The 27,281-nt window shown below is 36.5% G+C and overlaps 1 long non-coding RNA gene across 2 annotated transcripts in view; it reads right to left on the bottom strand.

Annotated features, from left to right (window-relative positions):
* LOC118354331 (uncharacterized) overlaps positions 1–22,836 on the bottom strand; it is a 61,966-nt gene extending 39,130 nt beyond the window's left edge. The window contains exons 1-4 of one of the 2 annotated variants that reach the window (XR_007409929.1): positions 22,740–22,836; positions 22,557–22,655; positions 5,753–6,113; positions 4,502–4,663 (exon numbers count right to left, since the gene is read on the bottom strand). This is a non-coding gene — a long non-coding RNA (uncharacterized LOC118354331). Of the gene's footprint in view, positions 1–3,304; positions 4,664–5,752; positions 6,114–22,556; positions 22,656–22,739 lie in introns of those variants that run through there. The other variant, XR_007409928.1, reaches the window with a different exon arrangement.
* Between the last annotated feature and the right edge of the window lie 4,445 nt (positions 22,837–27,281).

Here is a 27,281-nt window from a genome sequence, read left to right on the forward strand (position 1 = left end):
TGTGGGAGGAAGACCTAACTTTAATGTTTTCCTCAAATAGCTATATAATCATCCAAATTTATTTAGGAATAGTTGTCTCATTCTACATGTTTTTAAAATTTCTTTTTATATACTGCTATTTCCTTGTGCCGGGTTTTATTTTTAACCCATTCCGCTATATCTACCTGCATATCTATTCCTCTACTATCATCAAACTTATTTAAATAATCATTGCTTTATACCAAAGTTTAAAAGCTGTCACTGCTATCATTCTCTTACTGGTCTATTTTCCCACTTCAATATGTCTTAGTGGGTCAACTTTAGGATCATTATGCTAGGATTTAAAATAGATTGTGGGGGCACCTGGGTGGCTCAGTTGGTTAAGGTTCTGATTCTTGATTTTGGCTCAGGTCATGATCTCATGGGTCATGAGATAGAGCCCCACATGGGGTTCTGTGGTCAGGGGGAGTCTGCTTGAGATTCTCTCTCTCTGCCCCTCCTCACACTTGCACATGCACTTTCTCTTTCTCTCTCTCAAATACAAAAATCTTTAAAAATTTTGAAAAAAATAAAATTGATTGTGTACCACAGTATTTATAATTATAAGTAAAACTATAAAGTAGAAGTGTTATACTGCCAGGAATGTGCCCTAGAATATGGTGAGCCAGTTTGTTGTGTGCATAGCCACATTTTATTTTCTGTTCTGGAAAATAAAACATCTTCTTTTATAAGGTGGATTATTGCTTCTATTTCTATTTTATTACCTCCACTTTTGGAATGTCTTCTCTGGGTAATTTGGACTTCTGTTCTCTGTTCTTTGTACTTATGAGTTTTCTCAGTGCCATGCTTACCTAGTTTCCTGAATATGGGGGGTGGATTTCCCCATTTTTCAGTAGCATCACTAAGTCTGTATTGTTCAGTACTGGCTTGGGTTCAATATGCATTTTACATGTGTTATAGCTACAGCATGTCAATGTCTTTGCAATTTTTACTTTATTTATGGCTATATAATTTTTCTTCCTTACCTGTATCTCAATTGTTGTTATTCTACCCTTATCTGCTTATACCTGCTTATCATCTGACTCACCAGTTTTTTCTCCCTGAGGATAAATATGGAGGTTCATTTGTTTTTTAATAGGCAAACCACCTTGATGCATTTTATTAATGACCATAGGTACATGGTTGTCTTTCCTTTAAATCTTGTATCAGTTTCCTGTAATAAATCTTTTTCTATTTACCTGATATCCCACTAAATCTTCTCTTGATTTCTTTGTTTCTGTTTCACAGCACCCATTCCATGTTTGGTTTTGTTTGATTTTTCTCTTTTCTCCTGAGTATCCTGGATCCATGTTTGCAAACATGCCGGGACCAAGAGTTTGATTGCTTGTAACCCTGGTGACTGCAAATCCTGTTCTGTCCACTCAGACCAATTTATTCCCATTTCATGGCATCCTGTCCAGTGTAGAACTTGAGAATTTTTAAATTTCAAATGAGGTGTTAGTATTAATAGTTGTGTGAAGTAAACCAGAATTGGTTTCTTGAATGTCTTCTTTATCCTTTAAGCTTCTGTCCTGACCCCTCTGAGTGTGTATGAGGCTTGTGTAGAATGAGGACAGTTCTCACTCAGTTAAACTGATAAGACACAGCCTTTCCAGGTCAAGCAAATGAATATCTATCTCTCAAGGACAGGTTCCAGGGCAACTCGGTGACATGGCTAAGGACAATTCTTACCCCTTGCATTAGGTGGTGGAAGAAATGTTCAGGGTGGGTGCATCCGCCACCTCGATGCAGCAGGAAATACTGATTGTTTTTACCCTTCCCGTGTGGGTGAGAAGCATAATGTTGTCAGGCGGCAATCCCATGAGTTCTATAGCAAATGGGTAAAGCTATAGGATTCCTATTTGTGAAATATGTACAGAAAATGAATTCTGAGGGTTCCCAAGTATAAGGGTATATAGAGCAGTTCTTAATGTCCTTGCTGCACTGGTTTTATTTCTGTATTAGAGGATATGAATCTAAAAATGTAATCAAGCAATGATGTAATCGGTAGTACTTCTTTTATATTTCAATAAGCTGCTCTGGCAGCATTGAGTGGAAAAATTAAAATGAAAAAGTCTATTTTTAATGAAAAATTAATTTCCTGATTTTCATGTATCAAAAATTTGCCAATGAACCAATAATTTTCACAAAATGCCTATCAAGTATGATCACCCCAAGGCCATGCGGCCATGGTGCACCTCAGCTCATATGAAAGCTGGAAGATGTGTCAACATCTACTTCAAAGAATAGCTTTTCTTTTACAAAAACTGCATCCAAAGACTTCAAATAGAAACTCAGTTAATTCCAGTTCAATGAGTTTTATCTGTATCACAGGATCAAGAAAAGCTTTTGAAATAATTTATTTTAAGAACAAGCATTTCACAATTTTGTGAATGTCACTGTAAATTCAGTTAAAATGCAGTGAAAAAAATGTCATTATGTTTTCATAGTGGTAATGTTAATATAAATTTTTGTAGAACACCACTTCGTGGTAGAAACAAAATTTTTACTTAATTCGGACATCTACAAAGCAGAAATGTAGTTGGAATTGCTTGTTCTACATCTATAGATTGTAATTGTGTCCAAACAAACAGCCACATTTTACCAATTGAAATAAAAGCTATACTTATTTGTCAAAAGTACAAATACGTTTACACAAAAAATTTAAGATAATTGCACCATGAAATTTTGTTATGAAACTGGTGTGGAATAAAAGAAATATTTGCTTAACATTAGTATATGTAGTTCCTCTGCTGCTCAGAAATGTTAGAATTCACTTTTTAACTAACTCTAAGCATCCTAAGGTAAAAATGAAGATATTTAAAAGAAATTCTTTAAACTTTCTTTTCATGTTTTCCCAAAGCATTTAGGGATTTTTATCAGTGTTAAATAGTTGGAACTTAAAAAAGAAAACTTCAGATTTTGAGGCTTTTAGCCAACTGTTACCTTACAAACAAAAAACAAAAAATTGAATTTCTACAACACTGAGGGAAAGACTTGACAAAATAAATTACAAGCCTAATACTTAACTTTGATATTATATAATTGTACCTTATGTATTTCAACTCAGGGAGGAATATTTACAAAGAGCCCTTATATTTTATTGGATGATTGATATTCTCCATTGAATGGAATGAATTTTAGAAGGATTCTGATTTTGCTACAGCTAAATTTGATGAAACAAATAACTTCTGGACAACATAGTTAACTATTTATTTATTTTTTAAAAATATTTTATTTATTTATTCATGAAAGACACACACACACACACACACACACACACACACACAGAGGCAGAGACAGAGACAGAAGCAGGCTCCACGCAGGAAGCCCAATGTGGGACTCGATCCCAGGACTCCAGGATCACACCCTGAGCCAAAAGCAGACACTCAACTGCTGAGCCACCCAGGTGTCCTTAGAAAGGATTTTACATTTAAAAACATTTTTTTAAAATAACTAAGTTTGGGGGACCTGGGTGGCTCAGGCGGTTAAGCATCTGCCTTCAGCTCTGCTCATGATGCCTGGGTCCTGGGATGGAGTCCAGCATCGGGCTCCTTGCTTAGCAAACGTCTGCTTATCCCTCTCCCTCTGCCCTTCCCCCCATTTGTGCTCTCTCTCACTCTTCTCACTCTTTCACTAAAATAAATAAATAAAATCTTAAAAAAAGACAATAACTCTAAGTTCACCAACGTAATAAAACCTGCTAATCAATCAAGTAAACATAAAAAATATATTTTTCATTCATTATCTCCAAGTGACTCATTTTGAACATAAATCATGCAGTTTGTCACCATACACTTAATTCTCTTATTGTTCACTCAGGGATCAGCAAGTGGTTTTACACTGATGAAAAGCTAGAGATGAGGATTGTGTTTCTCCCCTGCCTATCACACATTTGTGCTGCTCTTCTCTGTATTGACATACAATTTATCTTTTGCTAAACTAGTGTTTCTTAAGGCATCACTCAAGTTAACACCTTCTGTCCAACATCTGAATTATGTGAGAAGCATTATGATTCTAGATTTAGAAGAACTGCTCCAGAAACATAGAGTCAGAATCAGGGTGAGGGATAGAGAATTAGCATTTTCAATGGTCTTGGATGCCTCTATCCTGAGAAGCCATGCTGTCTAGGGCCAGAAAACAAAATGAACAGGATAATAAAAAAGTAGGAATTGGGGAAAGACAGGAAGAGACACTGACATTAAGGCTGGTGGAGAGCAAGACTTCAAACAGACAAAATGTGATGCTTCCAAGGAGAGAGAGAACGGTAAAATGCCTTGCTGAATGGTCATTTAGGAATTATCGGTGAGTCTTTTTATTAGATTTTCAAGAAAATATTCAGATTGCAAGAGATTAAAAAGCTTTTGCCTTTCCCTGTGATATAAATTCCCACGCTCCCTGCAGTTTTCCCATGAGAACCCTGGGGATGCTTTTCCTTCCTTGGAATTGACCACCCAAGCTGACGTGGAACCTCCAGGCTTACCCATCATAAACTTGCCCAGATGGTCCTCTGGTCCTTCTTGGCAGAGCTGAGAGCATACCCCTAGTGGAGAAAGTCTAACATCGAACTGCAGAGCACCTTGAGGAGGGAAGGAAGAATCTTGAAATGCCTTTTATTTTATTTTTTAAGGGTGTCTTCACATCTCTGAATAAGGAGAAAAAAAAAATAGATCCTCTGCTGTAAGCGTTTCACTGGGCAGTTTTTCAAATTAATGCAGTTTAACTATTACATTAACTTAATGGCTATTTTCCCCTACTTTAACCATGTTAAATGTGCCGGCAAAAATGAGCTTCATGCCGTCTCTTTCAAGTCTCAGAGGCATCTTTAGAGCTGCTGCTTATCTCCTGGATCATAAAGCTGCATAATTTAGTATTCAAACAATTCATTTAAAACTGAAGCCCTCAGAATTACCGTAAAATTAATCAGAACAAAGTCATCTTAACCCATCAGTTTGGTTTATCTCTGGTTAGCAAATTTGCAAGAGAAATTGAGATAAATAAAAACATTGACCGAGCCTGGGTTTCCTTCTGGTTAGAATCCTCCACTCCCAGAGTTATCAATATAGGTTTTGACGAAGGCTATGGGTCACCATTGTAATGATCCCTTCCTAATTGTGATAAATCAGGACTTTAATGTCGTTCCATGTTGTTAACTCCGGAGCTACTTCTTAGCTATATATTGTATTACTCTCATTATTATTTTCATAATAGTAGCAAACATTTATGGAGAGTTCATAATATGGCAAGTTCTGCTCTCATGTCTTTCTATGTATTAATTTATTTAATCCTCAAAATAACCCTATGGAGTAGTTCCTAAGGAACCAGGAAAAATTTCCCCTTAGGAAATAAAGGGGTTGAAACACAGAGTGATTGACTAACTTCCCAAGGCCACACCAGTGACAAATCACAGAGCCAGAATCCAGAACTGGGTGGTCTGCCTCAAAGCCAGCAATCCCAACCACCCACTACACTTTTTCTACTTCAGAGGAAAATTTAGCATCTTCCTTCAGAAAATACTTTTCGAGCATTTGCTAAGATATTTTGGCTCTTCTAAATGAGATCATTTTGTCACTCAGAGGCAGTGTTGTGGAGTATAAAGGACCCAGGCTTTGGGGTCAGATGGATCCTGATTGAATCTGACTCCACCTCTCACTGCCTAAGTGACCTCGCGCCACTTAGCATTTCAAAGCTTCGGTCTCCACAATCAAAAAAAAGCAAAGATAATTATACCTACCTCACACATCTATTTCAAGAATAAAAGATGAGTTATAAAATCACAGTGCCAGGGATGTAAGAGGTCTCACGAGTCTTCTTTCTTCTCCACCTCTCCCCTCACCATCATTCAAGGGATTGCATATGGACCCATGCAACCCAAGAACTGTTATTCACAGACTCACTTGAGAAAAAAAGTGGGCACCTTGCCTCTAACACACCTTCCCCTCTCTTTTTCAGTGTCCTTCTTCTCCCCTGGCAGATTGATGTTCTTGTGTCAATTTTTTTTTTTCTCAGGGAGTAGTCATACTTCCTTGCATGTAATTAGTATTGGACTTTCAGATCCCTTTTGTGATGCGGTCATATTTCAGCCTCCAGAAATCCTATGAAGGAAAACACTGTCATTCTGTGTGTCAATAACAAATCTGGGGCAGCCCTGGGTGGCTCAGCGGTTTAGTGCTGCCTTCGGCCCAGGGCCTGATCCTGAAGACCCGGGATTGAGTCCCACGTTGGGCTCCCTGCATGGAGCCTGTTTCTCTCTCTCTCTCTCTCTCTCTCTGTCTCTCTCTCTTGAATTAAAAAAAAAAAAAAAATAGCCCTCAACTGAAGTTTAAAAAAAAAAGAAGAAATCTGACCCTACTGCATAGGTTACTTATAAAACCTACCCCTAAGGAGAGGTGGGCCCAGGCTCATCCAATTTTGCATAACGTCCACCATATCAAAATGGCTTCAGGATTGTCTTTGCCTACTTGATGCTAGGGACTGTGGTGGGTATTATGGCAGACACAAAGCTGGGCAGGAGGCCTTCCTTTATTAAGTTTAAGAAACTTCTCATTACTGTGAGAGTCCCCATTTCTCCCAACCAGTGCTCCTCAGGTACCCTTTGACCTCAGAGCTCTGTTTTACTCTGCACAGAACAAAGAGAAAAATAAAGATGCAAGTATTTACATACATCCAAGTAGAAAAACAATGACAATGCATATACAAACACAAAATAAAAGGGGTGACCAAAAAAACCCAGACAACTTTTCTTTTTTGCCATCTTTGTCAAAAGCATACCCCCCATTCGTTAATTTCCTGGACCTTAAATGACTAATTGGTAGAATGAGAAAGTTGTGTCTTTACCTATTCACAGGGGGAAAAACAGAGGCTATATATTTACCCAAGGCCTCACACATTGTAGATGGTAAAGCTGAAACCATTCTACCTTCTGTCACATTGGAAAGGCTTAGAAAGCCACCAACTCCATCTGCAGAGCCTCCCTTGCTGTGAGGGGTCAGTGTGTACTCAGGGATACCTGGGAGGCAGGACTGGGTCAGAGTCCATCACCCTGGAGCCCAAGCTATTAGTGCCGACTCACAGGACAATGGACAGGTAAGGTCTTCTCACAGCAGCTTATCAGAGTTCCTTCTCCAGCGTGCTCAGCGTCGAGAAGCTGAAGCCCTGGAATTTTCCTCATGTGACTTCCTGATCCCAGGACTCAGATCCCAGGACCCTATTTACTGCTGGGAACTTCTCTTGGAATAGCCCTCCTCGTGCTCATGGAGGCAATAGCAACACTAGGGGATAAGCTTGGTGTCCCTCCAAAGTTGTTTCTTCAGCCTCCCCAGTTTTGTAAGCACCTAATTCTCTGTGTTGAATCTCTTCCCAGTAAATACTTTGGTGGTCTCTCTTTCCTGCACAGAAATCATACACAAATTCAGGTAAGAGATCTTTTACATCTGGACCTCTGGAGGCAATATTTTAATGAATTTCAGACAAAAGGAAAGCTAATACCTAAGTCCATGGAGAAGCAACAATCTACTTTGCATTTTAAAAAAAAAAATCAGTTTTGTTCCTATTTAACTTGCTTGAAGAATTTTAGGTCTTTTTAGAAGTAAAGAAAAATAAGGGTTAGAAAATAAAGAAAAACATGTGGGATGTTCCTCTTTGCCCTTGGGTAAAGTACACTCATAATGACCCTTTAGATTTATATATTATATTATGTTTTATGAAGCATTCAGTTCACGCAGCAGGCCTCTGAGGTAAGCATGGGAGCATGGCGGCAGTTATAACACATTCTTCCCATTAGAAAACAAGGACCTTTAGGTGAGGCCATGTTGTTATACCCCCTCCCTGGGGTTGTAGATTTAACACCTGGTGGTGTCCAGCACAGAAGCACATAATATAAGCTTATTGAATTTATGAATCTGTGAATTAAATTCTGGGAAGCAAGGTGTCTTTCCATGATCAGAGTGAGTAAGTGGTAGAACCAAGATTTTAGAATCCAAACCCTATGCATATGCAGTTATAGCTGAGAAAAATCATTAATTACATTCATATGATTCCTCGAAAGCCTACATAATGCTTGTTAGACAGAAGAAAACTGCTGTAGGGCCAGGTTCAATGATCCCATACAAATTCTTAAGTTAGATTCAAATCCTGTCTCCGTCACTTATTAGCTTATGACAGTTTCTACACATATAAAATGACAGTGTTAATTACTTCTTTATACTCAGTAACTAAGAGACTACACATGGGTGTGTCCATTGTTAGCCAGGGACAAATCTCATAATCCTTATCATTTACATTTTTTTTTTTTTTTAAAAGCAGCAGTACAGAGCGTGGAATCTAATGAACTGAGTGCTGATTTGGATGCATTGGCATTCTTCCAAAGTCATCATTTACTGTTTATAATTTATATAGAGCACATAACACCCACAGCATTTTTAAGCTTATGCAAATGTAGTTTAAATGTATCTAGTATATGGAGGAGGTTGCTATCTCCCACATGTCTGTCTTACTGTAGCAGGAAAAATCACCCTTCCCTGCCAAGATCTTGAGCTAGAGACTCTGGATGCTATTCACCTTGTAGGGGAAAGTGAGCCACAGGTCAAATGAGGGGGGCATTTGAGTTGGACCCTGAGACAGATCTACTCGGAAGTCTCCAGTAATTCAAACACCTTGTTGGATTGAGATTTCATTCTTTATAAAATGAAAAAGTTGGATTTCATCTCTAAGTTCATGTACTGCTCTGACATTCTTAGATTTTAGATTGTGTGTGTGTGTATATGTACTGTTGCTTTTCTTTTCTTTTCTTTTCTTTTTTTTTTTTTTTTTTTTTAGGGATACTTTCTAGAGGCCTTCATACAAAATTTGTTTACTTGGCAATCTAAGCTATTACCTGAATCTTACAGCAAGGTAGAAATTCTCACTGAAAGAAGAACTGGAAACTGTCTGAAAATCACTAAAATAGATGGGAGTCCTTTTGTAAAGGTGCACACAGGTGAAAGGCCTTGCCTCGGTTCTCTGAAATTTTCAAACTTGAAGTTGTCTGGAAACATCCCTGGCAGACGTAGCTTGTGTAAGAGCGTACAGGTAGAGACAAAGCTGATCTTCCACAGTGTTACCAGCAATAATCACTAAATCCCAAATAAATGAGGAGGTAAAATTGCCTACAAATATCAAACTCAGTAGTGTCAGATCATAACTTCATTATTTTAGATTTCAGTTTGTCCTCTTTTTTCAGGTAAGAGACTTATTTCAAGAAAACCTCAATGCTGGATATTCTTCTTTTCCTGTTGTAGGTAGGATCATCTCTAAATTCCCAAGTAGATGAGAAGGAGGATTTAATTTAGCATTCAATCTAAATCCCCAAGTCGTATCATGGCATAGGGGAGGAGAGTGCCTCTGGTGGACAGCTGCCTTATTGTCTCACCTGGCACCTGCTGACATGAGAGGTGCTGCCCGGTGCTCTCTCTCCTTCAGCTATTTATGCAGGCATCACCTGAGACTACTGTCTCCCTAACCGTTTTCCTATTTCAGGATGCATGTTGACATCCTCAGGGGGATTACCTTGTCCTAATCACAGAGCCCCTGAAAGGCCACAGATTCTCTCTCTCAGCTAAGTTTTTTGCACCTCCACCAAAGACCTGGAAAAGCTAACTGTGGGTTTGCACTTTCTGGAAACAGAGACTACTAAGCCTAGCTGCATCTTTACATCTACCTGGTGTACTCCCTGGCTGTGATGGTAAGGAGACTTCTGGAAGAACCTCAGGTGACCAGATGGCACTGGTGATTTCTACATGTAGATTCCCATCTCTTCAGGAGATCTCATTATCCTCTCCCACCCTTGGAGCTGTGCTTTGGGGTAGGAATCAGATAGGGAGGAGCAGGAGTCCCATCTGCACACTGTCTATGAAAGTCTGACCTGGTAGCTTCCCAATCTGACTACACCCATGGTCTTTTTTTCTGGAAAGGCTTTATTTCTTTTTGGGCAAGAGAAGAGCTGGCTAAGGAAATATTCCAATTCCATTGCATGAGCCAGAATGTCTGCTTTAGAAATGCAAAAGCCAGTAATTAAACGGTTTTGTTCCTTGGAGAACAAATTCCCCTGAGATAATGGATACAGTAAAAGAAAGTAAAGGATAGGAAACAAAATGATGGTTACTACTTCTCAGTGGTAGCTCACTATACAAGTGACTGGACAATATTTCCTCTTTTCTTCTGATGCTTGGGAAAAAAAGCACTTATGGTGATTGGGGTGAAAAAGATAGTCATAAAATTTCCTTTATCTCCCTGAAATAGTCTAAGGAAATCCTTTAAAAGAGAAAAAACATTAAATAATACATTTGAAGTGGGTGAATTCTAAGCAGTCAGAGAAAGATTGAGAGAGAGAGAGAGGAAGAGAGAGAAAGGTATTTTCTCACTTATTTAATGTGCCATGGGAATTTGCAAATCTGGAAGTCCCTGATTTTAGAGACATGATGGATTCGTAAGTGAAAGACATTAAGTCATATCTCTGAGAAGGTAATATGTGTTGCATATTATTTATCAACATAAATAGTAAAATAAAAATGAGAAGCTTAATATTTAATTATTTAATCAATATTGAGTATGAATATAACTAAACAATATGATACACTTAACAAAAATTATTGTATATGTTAAATAGTATACAAATGATTATTTAATAAAGTGATAAGCTAATAATAGAAAGTAAGTCTTCATTATTTGCCAAACTTACTAAATAAATGTGTCATATCTCTTAATTCTTATAATGAACCTTTTGAATAGTAACTATTTTGGGTATTTTAAATTAAATACAATAAACACAGATAAAAATACAGGTTCAGAAAGTTTAAATGGCTTTGTCCCAAACACACAAGTAGTAAGAAATTTATAAAGTGAGTTTTGCAGTTAAAGCTGTGTGATCCCAAAGCCAGTGCTCTTTTTGTTCCCCCTTGGATGCTGCAGACAGGCTTGGAAGAGAGACCTACCCAAATCTTAATCCTGAAAAAAGATGTTCAGGAATATCAGTACTTTTCCTTTCCAACAAGCAGACCATGACATTTAGCTTAAACCAAGTTTTGCTTGTGAGATTTTAAGTATATTTAAAAATCTGGGCAGTGGGGGCAATTGTGTGGCTCAGTTGGTTAAGGCATTCAGCTCTTGAGTTATCTCAGGTCATGATCTCAGTGTTATGAGATGGAGCCCCTCATAGGGCTTTATCCTCAGTGTAGTCTGCTTGTCCCTTTCCCTCTTCTCCCCCATGTGCACATGTTCTCTTTCTCTCTTTCTCAAATAAATAAATACAATCTTTAGAAATCTGAGCAGGCACATCCCACTAATGGTAATAATGTGTTCTCATGAACTATATGGCCTTTGAGTAGGTCTTTCAGGATTCAATCCTCTACCTAAATTCTTTATCCACTGGGACACTTGAAGAACAATTTGGTCTGTGTTGGGGAGCTGTTCCTTTGTACACCCCTGGCCTTGAAAAAATGTCCAGGTTTTTGTTTGTTTATTTCAGGGAAGTTGGGCTCAGTTCCTGATGGATCCTTTTCCCCCTTGCAATAGTTATCGTGAATAGAAGCTATCCTTATCATGTCCAGTACTATTTATCTTTTACAATAAACAAAAAAAAAAAAAGGTGAAGTTAATGTTGTTTCAAATCTCTCACACATGACAATTTTCACAACTGTATTCTATTATGTAGATATCATGGTCCATGGTTTACATAAGAAGAAACAGGTACAGAAAAGCTCAATAACCTGCCAGATATTACATACAGATCATTAACAGTTGGGATTTGAACCTATACAGTTGGATTCCTAGTCTACATATTTCCCACTAATTTTCCCTAGAGCCTTAACTCAAACAGTGCTTGAGAGCAACACAATCATGTGAGGACTTTGCATGTGGTGTTCGATTTTCCACCTTCAAGAGCACTGGCTCCCATGGAGAGCAGTCTCAGTGTAGGGACATGGACAGAAACTGTGCTTTCAAAAGATTTAATAATTGGGAAAGAAAGTAACTGCATAGCAGCTTAGGTATGCAGCATGCCAGACCAAAGGAAAACTATTTAGAGTGCTTGAGTGGCTCAGTCGGTTAAGTATCTACTTTTGGCTTAGGTCATGATCCCAGCGCCTGAATCAGGCTTCCTGCTCAACAGGGAAACTGCTTCTGGGTCTGCCCTTCATCCTGCTTGCTCTTTCTCTCTCTCTCTCTCTCAAATAAATAAATGAAATATTTAAAACAGGGACACCTGGATGGCTCAGTGGTTGAGCATCTGGTTCTGGCATTGAGTCCCGTACTGGGCTCCCTGCATGGAGCCTGCTTCTCCCTCTGCCTGTGTTTCTGCCTCTCTCTCTGTGTGTCTCTCATGAATAAATAAATAAAATCCTTAAAAAATGTATATTTAAAACAAACAAAAAACAATGGAAGGCTATTTTATTTATTTGCATTTAAGAAGAGATGGATCTCTTCTGAGATAAAGACCATTAAATCCCAATGTATATATGTGACAGAATTGAGGGGTGTAATCAGGATGGATGGGCAGGGGGTGAGTTGCTGCGAAGGATTATTTATACAGCAAGTTATGTCAAATTCTCATTAATAGGGGTTTGAGGAACAAGCGTTGGGAAAGAAACATTTTTATCTATCCTTAAAAATTATTCTGGTTGGTATAAGAATGGAATTGATATGAGACACATTAACCAGGGAAAAAAAATCACATTTGATTATGTATATATACCAGAGCTCCATAAGAATATGAAATCCTCAGATAGTCAGGAAATTGAGGTTTATATGCCCTTCTGAGTTAAAAAAGAGGTAGGTGGTAGGCCCTGGAACTTCAAAAGAAGCAAGACAATTCACAGGAACATGAAAAAAGCAAATGCTTTTAAAAAAAAAAAAAATTTTACTTATTTATTCATGAGAGACACAGAGGGAGAGGCAGAGGGAGAAGCAGGCTCCATGCAGGGAGCCCAATGTGGGACTCGATCCCGGGTCTCCAGGATAATGCCTTGGGCCAAAGGCCATGCTAAACCACTGAGCCACCTGGGCTGCCTAAGAGTAAATGCTTTGTAAACAAATGTTTGCTGGGCCATCCAGAAACATGGGTAAAAGGGAGGAATTTAACAAGCAGATTTTTCTGAGTTCCTCCCTGTCTACCACCCCTAGTTCACATTATAATATTGTTTTCTATGGGGATAACTCCCTCCCTGAAGCAAGTCTTCTAAATTCTGTTAGGCAGTTAGGGGAAAGGCAAAAAGAAAGAAAAAAATATTTTGAGTTTTCTATTTCTTAAAAATAATCAGCTTGAATTAATCCTCATGCAAGGAGACACATTTTGGGGTGGCAAATATTGCTCCCTTACAGAAAGAAACAGTCAGTAAATTAATATAGAATCAAGCTAGTAAGGAGATTAAGGTAAAATTAAATCACTAAAGAAAGAAATTGAAGTTAAGATTTGAGAGCTTCAACCATCTTTTACCTAATGCTTTAAGACCTCCCAGATCCATTTTAAATTTAATCTTATTACAATGGGTTTTTTTTGTTCCTTCACTCCATCCTTCCTTTCTTCTCTTCTCTTCTCTTCTCTTCTCTTCTCTTCTCTTCTCTTCTCTTCTCTTCGCTTCTCTTCTCTCCCTTCTCTTCTCTTTCTTCTTCTCTTCTTCTCTTCTCTTCTCTTCTCTCCTCCTTCCCTCCCCTCACCTCCCCTCCCCTCCTCCCCTCCCCTCCCAGCCCCCCCACCGCCCCTCCCGCCCTCCCCTCAATCCCCCTCCCCTCCCCTACCCTCCACTCCCCACCTCCCCTCCCCTCCCTCCCCCCTCACCATCCCCTCCCGTCCCTCCCCCCTCCCCTCCCCCCCCCCCCTTTGTTCCCCCTCCCCTCCCCTCCCCTCCTCTCCCTCCCTCCCCTCCCCTCCCCTCCCCTTCTCTTCTCTTCTCTTCTCTTCTCTTCTCTTCTCTTCTCTTCTCTTCTCTTCTTTCTCTTCTCTTCTCTTCTTCTCTTTCTCTTCTCTTCTCTTCTCTTCTCTTCTCTTCTCTTCTCTCCTCTCCTCTCCTCTCCTCTCCTCTCCTCTCCTCTTCTCTTCTCTTCTCTTCTCTTCCCTTCCCTTCCCTTCCCTTCCCTTCCCTTCCCTTCCCTTCCTTTCCCTTCCCTTCCTTTCTCTTCTCTCTCTTCTCCTCTCTTCTCTTCTTTCTTTCTTCTTTCTTTCTTTCTTTCTTTCTTTCTTTCTTTCTTTCTTTCCTTTTCTTCTTTCTTGTATTATTTTTTGTATCTTTGTTTTGATTTTTATAGGTCAACTCATCGTATATCAGCAATTTTTGTGTGTGTCATTAGGAATCCTATTTTATAAAAAAATAACCCTAGTATTTTACCTCCCAGTGAATTCTCCCTCACAAATCTACTATATAAAATAGGTAAAAAGAAAGATGGGTGACAGTGAAATCTGGGAACCAGAGCCATTTGTGCTCTGTCATACTTCTATCCATCATGGTGTAATTTCTGATGGATCTGGTCTTGAAGACTCTTGCAATGGAGACTGGTAGTAAAGAGCTTAGGGTTGAGGAGTCCTGGGTCCGAGGCCTCTGTGTTCTGCTCAGTGACTGAGTGAGTCATGTAGAACAATTTCTTATTCTAAATCTCTGTTTCTTGTGTATAAAATGAAAAAGTATTGAGCAGTCAACTTCTAGGATAATTTTCAGCTTCAAAATGTCATAATCTTTAGTGCAAGTCCCAGGATTGGAGCAATATAGTGTCTGTACATGAATACGCCTTATTGCTGTATAAATTACTTTTGGATATTTCTTCTTATCCTGATTTGAAGGATAACAAATTGGCAAGAACAGTTTCAAATTTCTTCAGAGACTAATTTCAAACCCAAGTATGTGAACTTGGATCCACTTGGAGCCTAGAGACTGTCCTGGCATTAGTAATTGTTTCTATTCTCTGAAATTGGGAGAAAGGCTAATAATATGAGGCATAGTTACATATTTCTTCCAGCTCTATGATTTCACCAAAATTTATTCCTTTTCCTCATTTATCCAAAAACCCCTGTACTTCCAAGTGAAGTTATTGTACCACTCACTTGCTCTTTAATTCTTATGAAACAAAATTTTGCTCTTATGAACAAAATTCTTATGATTCATGTTTTTTTATTTAAACTGCTTTGTGAAAATCCTTAACATCAATTATTGAAATGTCTTTCTGTAAAGTAAAAGAAAAAACCTTCTCTGCTGTAACTTTTCACACTGCATTTGGCAAGTAAAAACATGTTTTAAAGAGGAAAAACTTTGTTACTGATTTCAAATTCAATGTGGACCAGGTTAAAGCTATTTTTTTTTCTCTCCTAGCCAGATTTGGGATGTGGAGAGAACATTTTAATGAATAATATGTACCTGAGACCCATTTTCAACCCTGGGCTAGTAAACACTCATTTGTACAAATGCATATTTTTCCATACAGAGAATGCATATTATAAGAGTTGTTCTGCTCTATCGGTTATAGCAAATGCATGTTCTGCAAAATCCCCTAAATACCTAATTTTCTGGCAACAGGGACTATCTTATTAAAAAGTCATTTTAGTTTACTGTGTATTGCTAGAAAAAAAATAACACTTATTAAATAAGCAGCTTACTGCTCAGTAGAGAATCCCTTTCAAAATCACAATTAATAGAAGGGGAGAGCTGGGAAGTGCCGGGGGATCCCACAGTCTCGGGGGCTCTCACTGTGATCCTTGGAACACCAACATCATAAAAGACACAGCTGTAGATTCAGTAAATCAGAGCTTGGTTGGATCTTGACAGGTGACATCAGAAAATTTAAGCCACCTTCCATGCACGGGTTTTCTCATGTTCTTTGAAGGGTTTTGTTATTATTGTAATTGGAGTCTTTATATTATTTAATTTTATTTTCTAGGTAATATATTCATGTTTCAAAAAGACAAAATAAATGAATGAATGAATGAATAAATAAATAATATAAAAATATGATAAATAAGTATATATTCCCTCACTGTAGTCCTTTTCCTGCCCCTTATAGTTCCCTTCCCTATATTGGCAAGCTTTCTATTAAGTATCTAAAAGCTTTCTTTAATATTGCATGGATACACAAGGATTTATTTATTTTTCACCAGGATTTATTAAATTAAATCCTATATATGTACCTTTAGGTGGTTTCCAGTCTTTTTTTTTTTTTTAATTTAGCAATGTTGTCAAGAATAACCTTGTTCATACAAGTTCACATATATTACAAGTACATCTGCAGAATTAATTTTTAGAAATAAAATTATTAGGTTAAAATGCTTGTTCACTTGTTGCTTTCATATAATTTTCAATGTACTCTTCATAGTGGTTGTACCAATTTCAATTGTGGCTAGCACTGAGAAAGAATGTTCTCCACAGTGGCCAATGTAATACATTTTCAAACTTTTTGATTTTTGTCAATCCATAGGTGAAAAGCTGGCATGTTAGTGTAGTCTGAATTTGAATTTCTTTTATTTTTGACCAAAATTGAGAATTTTGTTAGCATATGGAAAATCTATTAGTGATTTTTAATTAACAAAGTCTAGTGAGATTCTTTGCACATCTTTGGGAGTGGTTTTTATTTTATCTTTATCAGTCTGTTGGACCTTTTGTATGTTAAGAAAATCAGCCTTTTGTCTGTGATATGAATTATAAATGTGTAATATGCTGAAACTCCCACAATATTTTTTAAAATTTGATATAATTTTAGCAAGTAAATACTCTATGAAACTTTATTTACACAGTAAGAAAGGCTCTCCCATTTCAGAAGTTATACAGTGATTATATTGTTTCTTGTATTTAGAAGGACTTTGTACATTTAATTTTTGTTTTCTGTTTGAAAATGTTGTTGGTTAATGTTTAAAGTACAAGCATATTCATTTTGTATTTATTTTCACATGTCTACACAGTCATGCCAAGATGCTTTTAAAGAGCCAACATTTCTTCCAATTATTTTAGAATTTACTTTTCTCATAACTATATTTCTGTATGGACATAGGTCTATTTGTAGGACGATGTTCATTCTAATTATTTAATGACATATGTATGTAGCACATCAACATTGTTTTAGTGGCTTTGTAACAATTTTAATATCTGGTGGGATAGTCTATATTCATTACTATTTTTTACTCATATTTTTCCATGACATTCTTGATTAATTTGTTTTACATTAAAATATTTTTAAACATTTATTTGTCTATTCATGAGAGACAGAGAGAGAGAGCATGCACGAGAGAGAGAGGCAGAGACACAGGCAGAGGGAGAAGCAGGCTCCATGCAGGGAGCCTGATGTGGGACTTGATCCCAGGTCTCCAGGATCAGGCCCTGGGCTGAAGGCAGCGCTAAACCACTGTGCCACCTGGGCTGCCCCAAAAGAATTTTTTTTAAAGAGTGATCTTGCCTAACTGAATTAAAAAGACAAAAGAGAAGTATTGGTATTTTTCTGAGTATACTATCAAATTATTAAATGTATAGTTTAACTTGGAAAGATTTGACTTATCCACAGTGTTCTGTTCCCATCCCAAATGACAATGTGCCTTCCATTTATTCAAGTTTTCTTTTAGGGTTCTTCAAAGACATTTAAAGTTTTAAAATTTATTTCTAGGTGTTTTAGATTTTAACAGGATTTCCTTAGTACCATATAATTTCTAAGTATCCACTGTTTCTACTCATTTGTATCAACTTTGCATCTCACCATGTTACTGGTTCCTTCATTGGTTGCAGTGTTTTTTCAGTTGATTATTTTTCATTTTCCAGGTAAATAATCATCTTACTTGCCAGCTGTGTTAGTATTAACTTTTACTTACTATTTTAATACTTAAATGTATTTCCCCTATATATTTGTTTGCTCTTCTTCAGGAATATGGCAGTTAACTCTCAGCATTTTTGTTCTAGACTTTAGTAAGAATATTCGCTTGTTTTTCTTTTGTGTCTATTGTCTTTGAGGTGCAAGTGAAAAAATATATATATTTTGCTATAAATTCATTATATTCTTGTTTTATTGTATTTTTTAACACTGATATGTTTAATTTTTTTCAAAGATTATTTTAATGTCTGTAAATGTACTTTTTTCTAAGATATAATAGTATGATTGATTATCTTATGATTGATTATATTAAAACATCTTAATTTTGAATAATTCTTATTTTCCTTAATACTATGGAATGATGATTTACTAATTTTTATATGCTGCTAAAATCTGCCTGCTGAAACCAAATTTAAGATTTTTGTGTCAAATCATTTATTTCATTAATTTTTTGTTATTTATTCTCCTTCCTCTCATTACACTAAAAAGGACAGATTTTATCTCTTGTTTTCTGCCAAAAACCCAGCACCTAAGACTGTGCCTCTCCCATAGTAATTTCTCAAAAGTAAGTTAATATTTATTATTTAATAAATTGAGTTTTTTTTTCTATTTTGCCTCTTTTGTTCAATTTCAGTGTCACCTTATATGCACTTCATAAAAAGCTTGGAAACAATTTAAATAGCATTGGAATGATCTCTGCTTTAAAGTTATAATTAGTTTAAATCTGTTGGAAGGCTTACCTTGGAATTCTAAATGTGGTTATGCAGCACTTAGAAATCTATGCATGGCTGGGTTAAGAAACCTTTAGTTGCATTTAACATTAAAAACATTTCTACCTAAATACAGATTATTTGCTATTTTTATATGTAGCCTTTTAAAAAATATTCCTATGTAATATGGAACTCTATTTATCTATCTATCATCTATCTATCTATAAACCATCTAGAAGTAATCCATACCTAATTTAAGAACAACTGTAAAAATCACACTGATGTCTCTCTGTACAATATAGTATTTTTTGTTTGTTTGTTTGTTTGTTTGTTTGTTTTTGTAATCTGTGGAAATGGAATCATACTGTTTGTGGTAATCTGTGATATTTGAGCTCAATAATACTTTTCTAAATCCACTCTTTTTGTGGGCTGTTGTAATTCATTCACTTTCACTGTAGTACGATATTCCACACGTTGGCTCTTTCGTGGTTTCTTGCTAGTATGAGCTGCATTACTGTAAATATGTTTGCCTCCATCTCCTTGTACTCAAAAGAGTTTATAAGTTATTTTCATAAATGAAACTGCTGGTGTGTATTATACTTCCATTCAAATCTGTAACTCCCAATTGTTTGTCAAAATGCTTTTATTAATTTACTATCCCACCAGCAGTGTGCCAAAGTTCAAATTAATGAATATTCACAGCTAATATTTGATATTATCAGACATTAATTTTTTGCCAATTTCATGGTGCAAAATGATTCTAATTGTGATCTTAATTTAGATTTCCCTGTTTACTAATGAACTGGAGTACATTTCATATGCTTTTCTTGACTATTTATGTTTATTGGCCATTTGTCTTTCCTTTTCCATGCAATTTTAGTTAACTACTAATTTGACATTTGTGATGGTTACTTCTTTAAGGGTTTAAGTGTTTTTCAGGATTTCTATTTTTTTTCTTGTGTCAGTTTTAGTAATTTATAATTTCTAGAGTTCCCTTTAATTTTTAAACATATTGGCATATGGTAATTCATACAATATTTTAGGCTTTTTTTCTTGTTTTAATTAGATGGTTCTCTACTTATGGTTTTCTTTTTATCTCTATTTTAATACTTATTTATGCCTGATGTTTTTGTTGATTCTCACCAAAGGATTATTTATATATTTAGTCTTTATTTTTATTTTATGAGAGGATTTGATTTGCTTCTGCTGGGTCTCATGCTGATATTAACTTTATCCTGCTTGAGGATCCCCAGCGTAGTTGAAGAATCTCAAATCACCTTCCAACTTTGCCCAGGGTCAAATGCTCAGGGTCAAATGCTCAGGGTCAAATGCCCAGGGTCAGATGCTCACAGCAGTGCTGGCATCCATGAAGATCCTGTCTTAGGTTCCCATGTTCTTGTTTTTTTTTTTTCTTGGTTATAGTTGTCATTATTGCTTTATTTGTTTTTTAAATTTTACCCTTAAAGATTGTCTTTAATTTCTAATAAGGCAAGGAGTACTCTAGAAATCACAAATTTGTAATTTCTGCATGTACTGGGTGTATTTTAGCAGGAAAGTTCTTCAGAGAATCCAGCCTAATATATATTCTTAGAAATCAAAGTATCCACACATTTATATTCAAACATCTATAAATATTTAATTTATGTGTATCTGTTATAATCATCATAAAGTTGGGTTTTGCTTCACTATAAAATATGAGTTTTTCTTAAAATTATGTTTAGTTCATTTATATTTATGGACATACATATGTGCTGAGGTTTAGTTTTGTGAATTTATTATATATTGTTTGCATGCTCTTTAAAATGTATTACATTATGATGTTTTCTTTTTCTTTTCTTTTTTTTTTTTTTTTAGTTTGGTGTTTACCTGATATTTGAAAGGTCTATATGTTGGTTAAATAATAATTATAATTTTTGAATGATATCCTTAAATTTCTATTTAGTTTTGTACCTTAAAATTCCTATTTATTAAGACATTTGTAGTTTTTTTTTTGGTGTTTTTGTTTGTTTGTTTTTACTGGTTACCTTCAACGAACTATGAGCTCACAATTAAAAATTGCTGAATACATAAAGGAATTGGTAATAGTGAGTGACAATGAGCAAAAAATAATAGACCAGATTTAATCCTCCCTGAGGAATTCAGATATTGGATTTATCAAATACAAAATAGGGAATAATTGTCATGTTAAAGATTGAATAAATAAGCTGGGCTTATTTAGTCCAGCAAAAACTGAACTAAAGAATAAAAAAAAAAAAAAAAACATTAAAAATGCATGGAAAATATTTTTTTAAAAGATCCAAATGGAATATCCAAAAATTAAAAACAATAAAATAAAATTTCTGAAATGACAAATTCAAAGTATATGTAGCAATAGGTGAGATATAGCTAAATAAAAAAGATCATGTTATTTATTTATTTTTTAATTCAAAGTACAGCACTGAGAAATAAGTATGTAGGTAATGTGAAATAAAGATTAGGAGAGAGAGGATAGACGGAGGAGATGTGGCATGCTTTTATTTAAAGTTTCAGAAGGATGGGGCACCTGGGTGGCTCAGCGGCTGAGCATCTGCCTTTGGCTCAGGGCATGATCCCAGGGTCCTGGGATCGAGTCCCACCTCAGGTTCCCTGCATGGACCCTGCTTCTCCCTCAGCCTATTTCTCTGTCTCTCTCTCTCTCTGTCTCTCATCAATAGATAAATAAAAAGCTTAAGAAAATAGAGTTTCAGAAGGAGGAAATTGAGACAAAATACTTGTGGAGATAAATACTAAGACTTGTATGCATGTGATTAAAAATGTGATTTTGCATACAAAGAATGACAAATACAAAAATAGTCTATTTCTTGGTGCCTTGAAACAAAACCTGAGAATAGCAAAGACCATGAAAATGTGTTAAAAGCAGCTATGAAGGTAAAAATTTATCACATACTTAAGAATGACAATAAAGCTGGACAATAGGCTTATAGCAAGTGGCAGCCACAGGACCCAGGGTGTGTACACTAATATTGCTAGAGCTCTGAGGGAAAACAATGTTCACTTGGGCTGCCCAATATATGAAGATGGATTCTTGGAATTATTGGGGTTTTGTTAACATACTGAAGTCTTTGTGACTTCTATGTTAACATACTGAAGTCTGCATTATTTTTTAAAATATTTATTCATGAGACACAGAGAAAGAGGCAGAGATAGGCAGAGGAAGAAGCAGGCTCCTTGCAGGGAGTCCAATGCAGGACTTGATCCCAGGATCCTGGATCACAATCTGAACCAAAGGCAGACACTCAACCACTGAGCTACCAAGGCTTCCCTGAAGTCTACATTATTTTTAAATGTAGGTTTTGTTTATATACATAACACACTGTAATATAGTAATATAAAACAATATATATAATACACAAATATAACATAAACATAATAAAGAAAATAGGTGAAATAGGACAATGATCTTTTTTGTGGTAGCTAGGTCTGAAATGGCTCCTCATGATCTCTGACTCCTAATAGTTACACATTGTGCTGTTCCTCCTTGTGTTATATCAGGCTGATGAGCCGTAGAATGTAGCAGAAGTGATGGTATTGTTGGTTCTGTTTCTCTCTTTTGGATCACTTACGCTGGGGGAAGCAAGCTTTCCTGTGTGAGGAGATGCTTATTTGGTGGGTAACAAGGCCCTCTGCCAATAGCCAGCAGAAAATGGAGGCTTCTGCCAAACAGACACATTAGTGATATTAGAAATTGATCTGTCAGCCTCAGTCAAGCCTTGACATGGCCGCCAATCAGTGGACATCTAGACTTCAACCTGAGACAGAACCACGTCGGTAAACTGCTTCTGAATGCATGAACCACACACACACACACACACACACAAATTGTGAGATGACAGGTTCTTGTTCAAGTCATTACATTTGAAGTAATTTGTTGCACGGCAGTAAACAACTAATACATTACTTAGTATGTGTCTTAGTAAGCTCAGGCTACCATACAAAGTACTGTAGCCTGAGTGGTTTAAGCAATAAGAATTTGTTTCTCACAGTTCTGAAGGATAAGTCCAAGATCAAGGTGTCAGCCTATTGGGTGTCCAGTAAGGGCTCCTTTCTGGGCTTGTAGATAGTCACCTTCTCCTTGTGATCCTGTATGGTAGACAGAGAAAAGTAGTGATCATGTCTTTTCCACCATGGTGCACCACCCTCATGACCTCATTTAAACCTAATTACCTTCCATGGGCTACATCGCCCAATGCTGTCACATTGGGGGTTAGGGTATCAACACGTAAATTTGGGGGAGAAGGCAGCACAACTCAGTCCATAGCACTGTGAGAAAAACATTAATATTTTGGTGGCTATGTAAGCAGTAACATGAATTGCAGAAACCCTTTCAAAACCACAAAATCATAGATGATGTATTTCAAGATACCTGACATCAAACACAAGGGTGTTCCAGAATCTGTTTGATTTGTCATTCTGAACAGGCTCTTATTTGTACTTCCTTTATTCCCCCTCTTACAAGTGCAGTTAATTTTATCTAAAGATTACCCCATTGCTTTTTCACTCAAAAATGTATTATGAAATTCTTTCTAACTCAGTATAAAAAATAATATGTATCCAATTCTGTACAGGCTGCAGAGTATCCCATTACTTGAATAACCGTCATATATATAACCTATCCAATATTGATGTGCATTTAGCTTGTTTCCATTGCCTTGATTAACAAAACTGAGATGAATATCCTTATACATTCATCTTTGTAGTACTACTAAATTACTGCCTTAGGAAAAGTTTCTAAAGGTGCATGCAGTAGCTTTGCAGAAGTAATGGGCACCACATTTCACATGATTTATTTTCTTGTTCTGTTTGAAATTCTATGCTCATCTTATTTTGAAATGATATGATTGTCTCTTGCCAATAAAGTGAACCAAGCTAAATCTCTTGATACTTCACCCTAAATGTATCATTTTACTGCTTTTTGATTTACTATCATTGTTTATTTAGACAAATGAAGAGTCATATTTCCATTTCTCTTTAGGTTCCATTTTTTAAAATCAGTATTAATTTAACATAATATTAAACTGATATTTTAGCACTATATTACTTCCCTCAACTTCATTAAATTTACTCTGAATTACAAACGTAATGCATCTTCTCTGTAATAAGGTTAACTATCAAAGTGAAAATTAACTCAAATTTGGTTATAGGCACCTAAAAGCCAGGCTGCCATAAATTGGCCAGTGGGGTACCTTTTCTCCAAACATGGCCTGGACTCTCCAGCAAAGAGGAAAAAAAAACTTCTCTGTTTTTGCTGAGTCCTACCCTCATTCTTCTTCTGTCCCTTCTTTCAGAATCACATTATGCATGTTGGTGGGGTAGCAGAGCTCTTGATAGCACTAGACTGTGTTGTCTCAAAAAAGGAAAGATACATACATTTAAACAAGTAGACTGACTCTAGTAGAGAAACACCTGGGAAAGCCCTGAGGAATGGCAATAAACTAACTGCAATCAAACAACCTTGATCCACATTGAGCTGATAAGAGCACATGGGTGATTCTGAACCCTGGACCCTAGCACTGAGGCCATGAGAATCCAAGTGGAAGTCCCTACAGCCAAACTAAGGGAAAAAGATTTGGAGATACCCAGCTATGAGCCCCAAGGCATGTAGTGCAAATAATGGTTCTTTTTCATTTTCTTGGACAACAGAAGTCTAGGAATGGGAGGAGGCCCTTAAAATATCTGATTATCGACTTCTCAACCTTGGGTAGTGAGGACACTGGGAAAATTGAATCTTAATATGTTTTAAGTTTTAAAAATGTGGAATTTATTGCTTCATGGCTACCATGGAATAACTGATGACAGTAAAACTCAGTAAAACTCAGATTGTTTCATCCATTCATGCCTCCAGCAATTTATTGTTAGCCTACTAAAAAGTGGAAGTATAATAATGGATAGACATAGTCACTGTTCTCACAAAACTTCCAGTTTTGAATGGAAGTTTATGTTGAATGTGGAAATTTAACAATACCATAGAAACACATATGCTATAATAAATTATTATATCCTTCAGATTAAGAAGATGATTTGATAAATCAAAGTCATTATCAACTTTAACCATGGTTTTCCTGCTCAAAATACTAGTTTTAAATCAGTTCTTAATGAAGTAAAAAAAAAAAAAAAAAAAAAGAAGTGTATCTGGTGGTGCTGGAGCAGGAAGGAACTTCACCAAATTCCATGTGAAACAGTGCCTGTGTTAGTCACCTCTTGCCCCCCCACACCTTTTTTTTTTTACACTTGTCAGTATCCATGTTCTGATTTAATTGCAGTTGCCCCTTTGTTTATAGACTTTGTTCATATCAAATTCCTGAAGGGAGAGACTTTGCTTTATTCACTGTATTTGTATTTTTAGTGGTCAGAAAAGTTCCAAAGACAAAAATTTGCTAAATAAGTAAATAAATCTGAATCAGAGCTGCTTAGGATGTCAATATCCAAGCTATTATATTAAACAGTGTGAAAATCTTGAACAACAATAACATTTATTTCTACAAAGGCCAGATGTCATGAACTGTGAGATATATCACATAAAATTTTGACTTTTCAGTTCCTTCTATTCAAATCCAGAAGCACTGACTTTCCTTCCCTTTAGCCAGTAAGGATGGCCTGACACAAAGATCATATGGAAAACCACAGATTTGGAGCTCTGTGTGTCAGCCTCCTTCTCTCTTATCTAAACCCAACATATTATTCATCCCTTCTTTCCTTTTAGATAGAAGAAAGGATACTGCAAATCCTACTTCTTCAAAGTGCAATGAAGCATTGCTATAATATCAAAGTTCCCATTAAAGAACAGAAGAAACATCCCAGTTCACATGGTGAATATGCCTTCATTAAGAAACCATTTCCCTCTCTTTCCAAGTCTTGTGCTTAGAGGGAAAGCTGTCATTAATTGTGTTGCCACAGCTTTACTTACTTGCTTTCTCATGCACTATCTAATGTTTTGCTGAAATACAAGGATTTCTCCATGTTTTTCTCTCATCACCCCCCAGAAAACTCACTCAATACAGTTGCCTGCTACCCAAGTTCTTCTTTCATACTAAGCTACTATCAAAGGGGAGTCCTTGTTTTCATGGTGGATGTCACCTAAGTGAGATTCTCCTGCTACTTATACTCAAATTACAATTATTTGTGTTGCAACCCTCTGTTTCTCACTGACACTACAGCAGGAATTAAAGCTGTCTGTCTCTTTCTTGCTGAGATCTTAGTGTTTAACTTTTTCATTCCCTTTAGATCAGTATGGTTGTTGTACATACCATACAACAACCATAACCATGTTATATGTACATCATCATACATATAACAGACAGCTTATATTTGCCAAATTGAGGTCAAATGGGACCACTCAGCTTTGATTCTAAACCCTTCTAAAGCTGCTCTTTTCATTCTTTTTTAATTCTCTTCCCTTACTTTTTCCAGGAGATGTAGTAATCTTAACCTGTCCCTACTTCAGCAAACATGGGTTGGACCTGGATGTCAGTGGTCACTCTGATAGGTCTGGTTAGAACGATGCATACCGTATTTTCCTTTTGATCTAATTAATATGAAAAATAAGATAAAAAAAGACAGGGAGACAAACCACGAGAGACTCTTAACTATAGGGAACAGAGAGTTGCTGGAGGGGAGGGTTTTGGGGGATCAGGTAACTAGGTGATGGGCATTAAGGAGAGCATATGATGTAATGAACACTGGGTGTTATAAGCAACTGATGAATCACTGAGCTCTACATCTGAAACTAATATTACACTATATATTAATTAAATTGAATTTAAATTTAAAAAATATATGTGTCCTCAATCTAACCTAGGACATTAGTCACAAATTTTCAAAAAAACAAAAACAAACAAAAAAAAAACCCACCAAAAAACATGAATACAGAGCAGCAATGTATTGATGGTGAATCATTTGAACAGACATTTAAAACATGGAGCTATAAATGATTGAACATTTTCAGGAAAAAAGGGAAGGGGTACCTACATTGGTCTTCAGGATTCACATATTATCTTCATCTCTGAGATTTTTCAGACTTTTTAAAGTGGTATATTTCTTTTTTGGAAACAACCAGATTCTGTGAATTATAACAGTGTTTCTGGTTGTAGAATAACTATCTGTGCCGTGAGTACAGAGGATTTGTATTTGTGCCATATTGAAGGCTAAGCAAGGTAGGAAAATCCACAGCTGGCTATAATGCCTCTTGACTCTATGAGAATTATGTCCCCTAATGTCTGAGAACTCCATACTGTCAGATGATCTCCAGAGGATTACACCAGAGATACTTAAAATAAACCCATTCAAAGGGATGATTATTATATATAACTCCTCTTCCTTTCCCTTGACTTTATGCACAGTCCCTCTATATTATTCTATCCATGTCAAGAATAATTCAATCTTCCATGGCCTCTTCTCCCTCTTGATGTCTGACTTTTGCTGTCTTTCCAGTCATTAGAAATTTCACTGAGGTAGACAAAGAAAGGGAGTCAGCATTAAAGAAATGGGTAACCCATGTCCCTTAATAATGGATCCATTAAGGGCAGCCCCAGTGGCCCAGCGGTTTAGCGCTGCCTTCAGCCTGGGTTATGATCCTGGAGACCCGGGATGGAGTCCCGCGTTGGGCTCTCTGCATGGGGCCTGCTTCTCCCTCTGCCTGAGTTTCTGCCTCTCTCTCTCTCTCTGTCTCTCGTGAATAAATAAATAAAATCTTTAAAAAATTATTATAAT

This window comes from Canis lupus, chromosome 3 (genome assembly GCF_003254725.2).
Source record: "Canis lupus dingo isolate Sandy chromosome 3, ASM325472v2, whole genome shotgun sequence".
In the NCBI taxonomy this organism is placed as follows: Eukaryota; Metazoa; Chordata; class Mammalia; order Carnivora; family Canidae; genus Canis; species Canis lupus.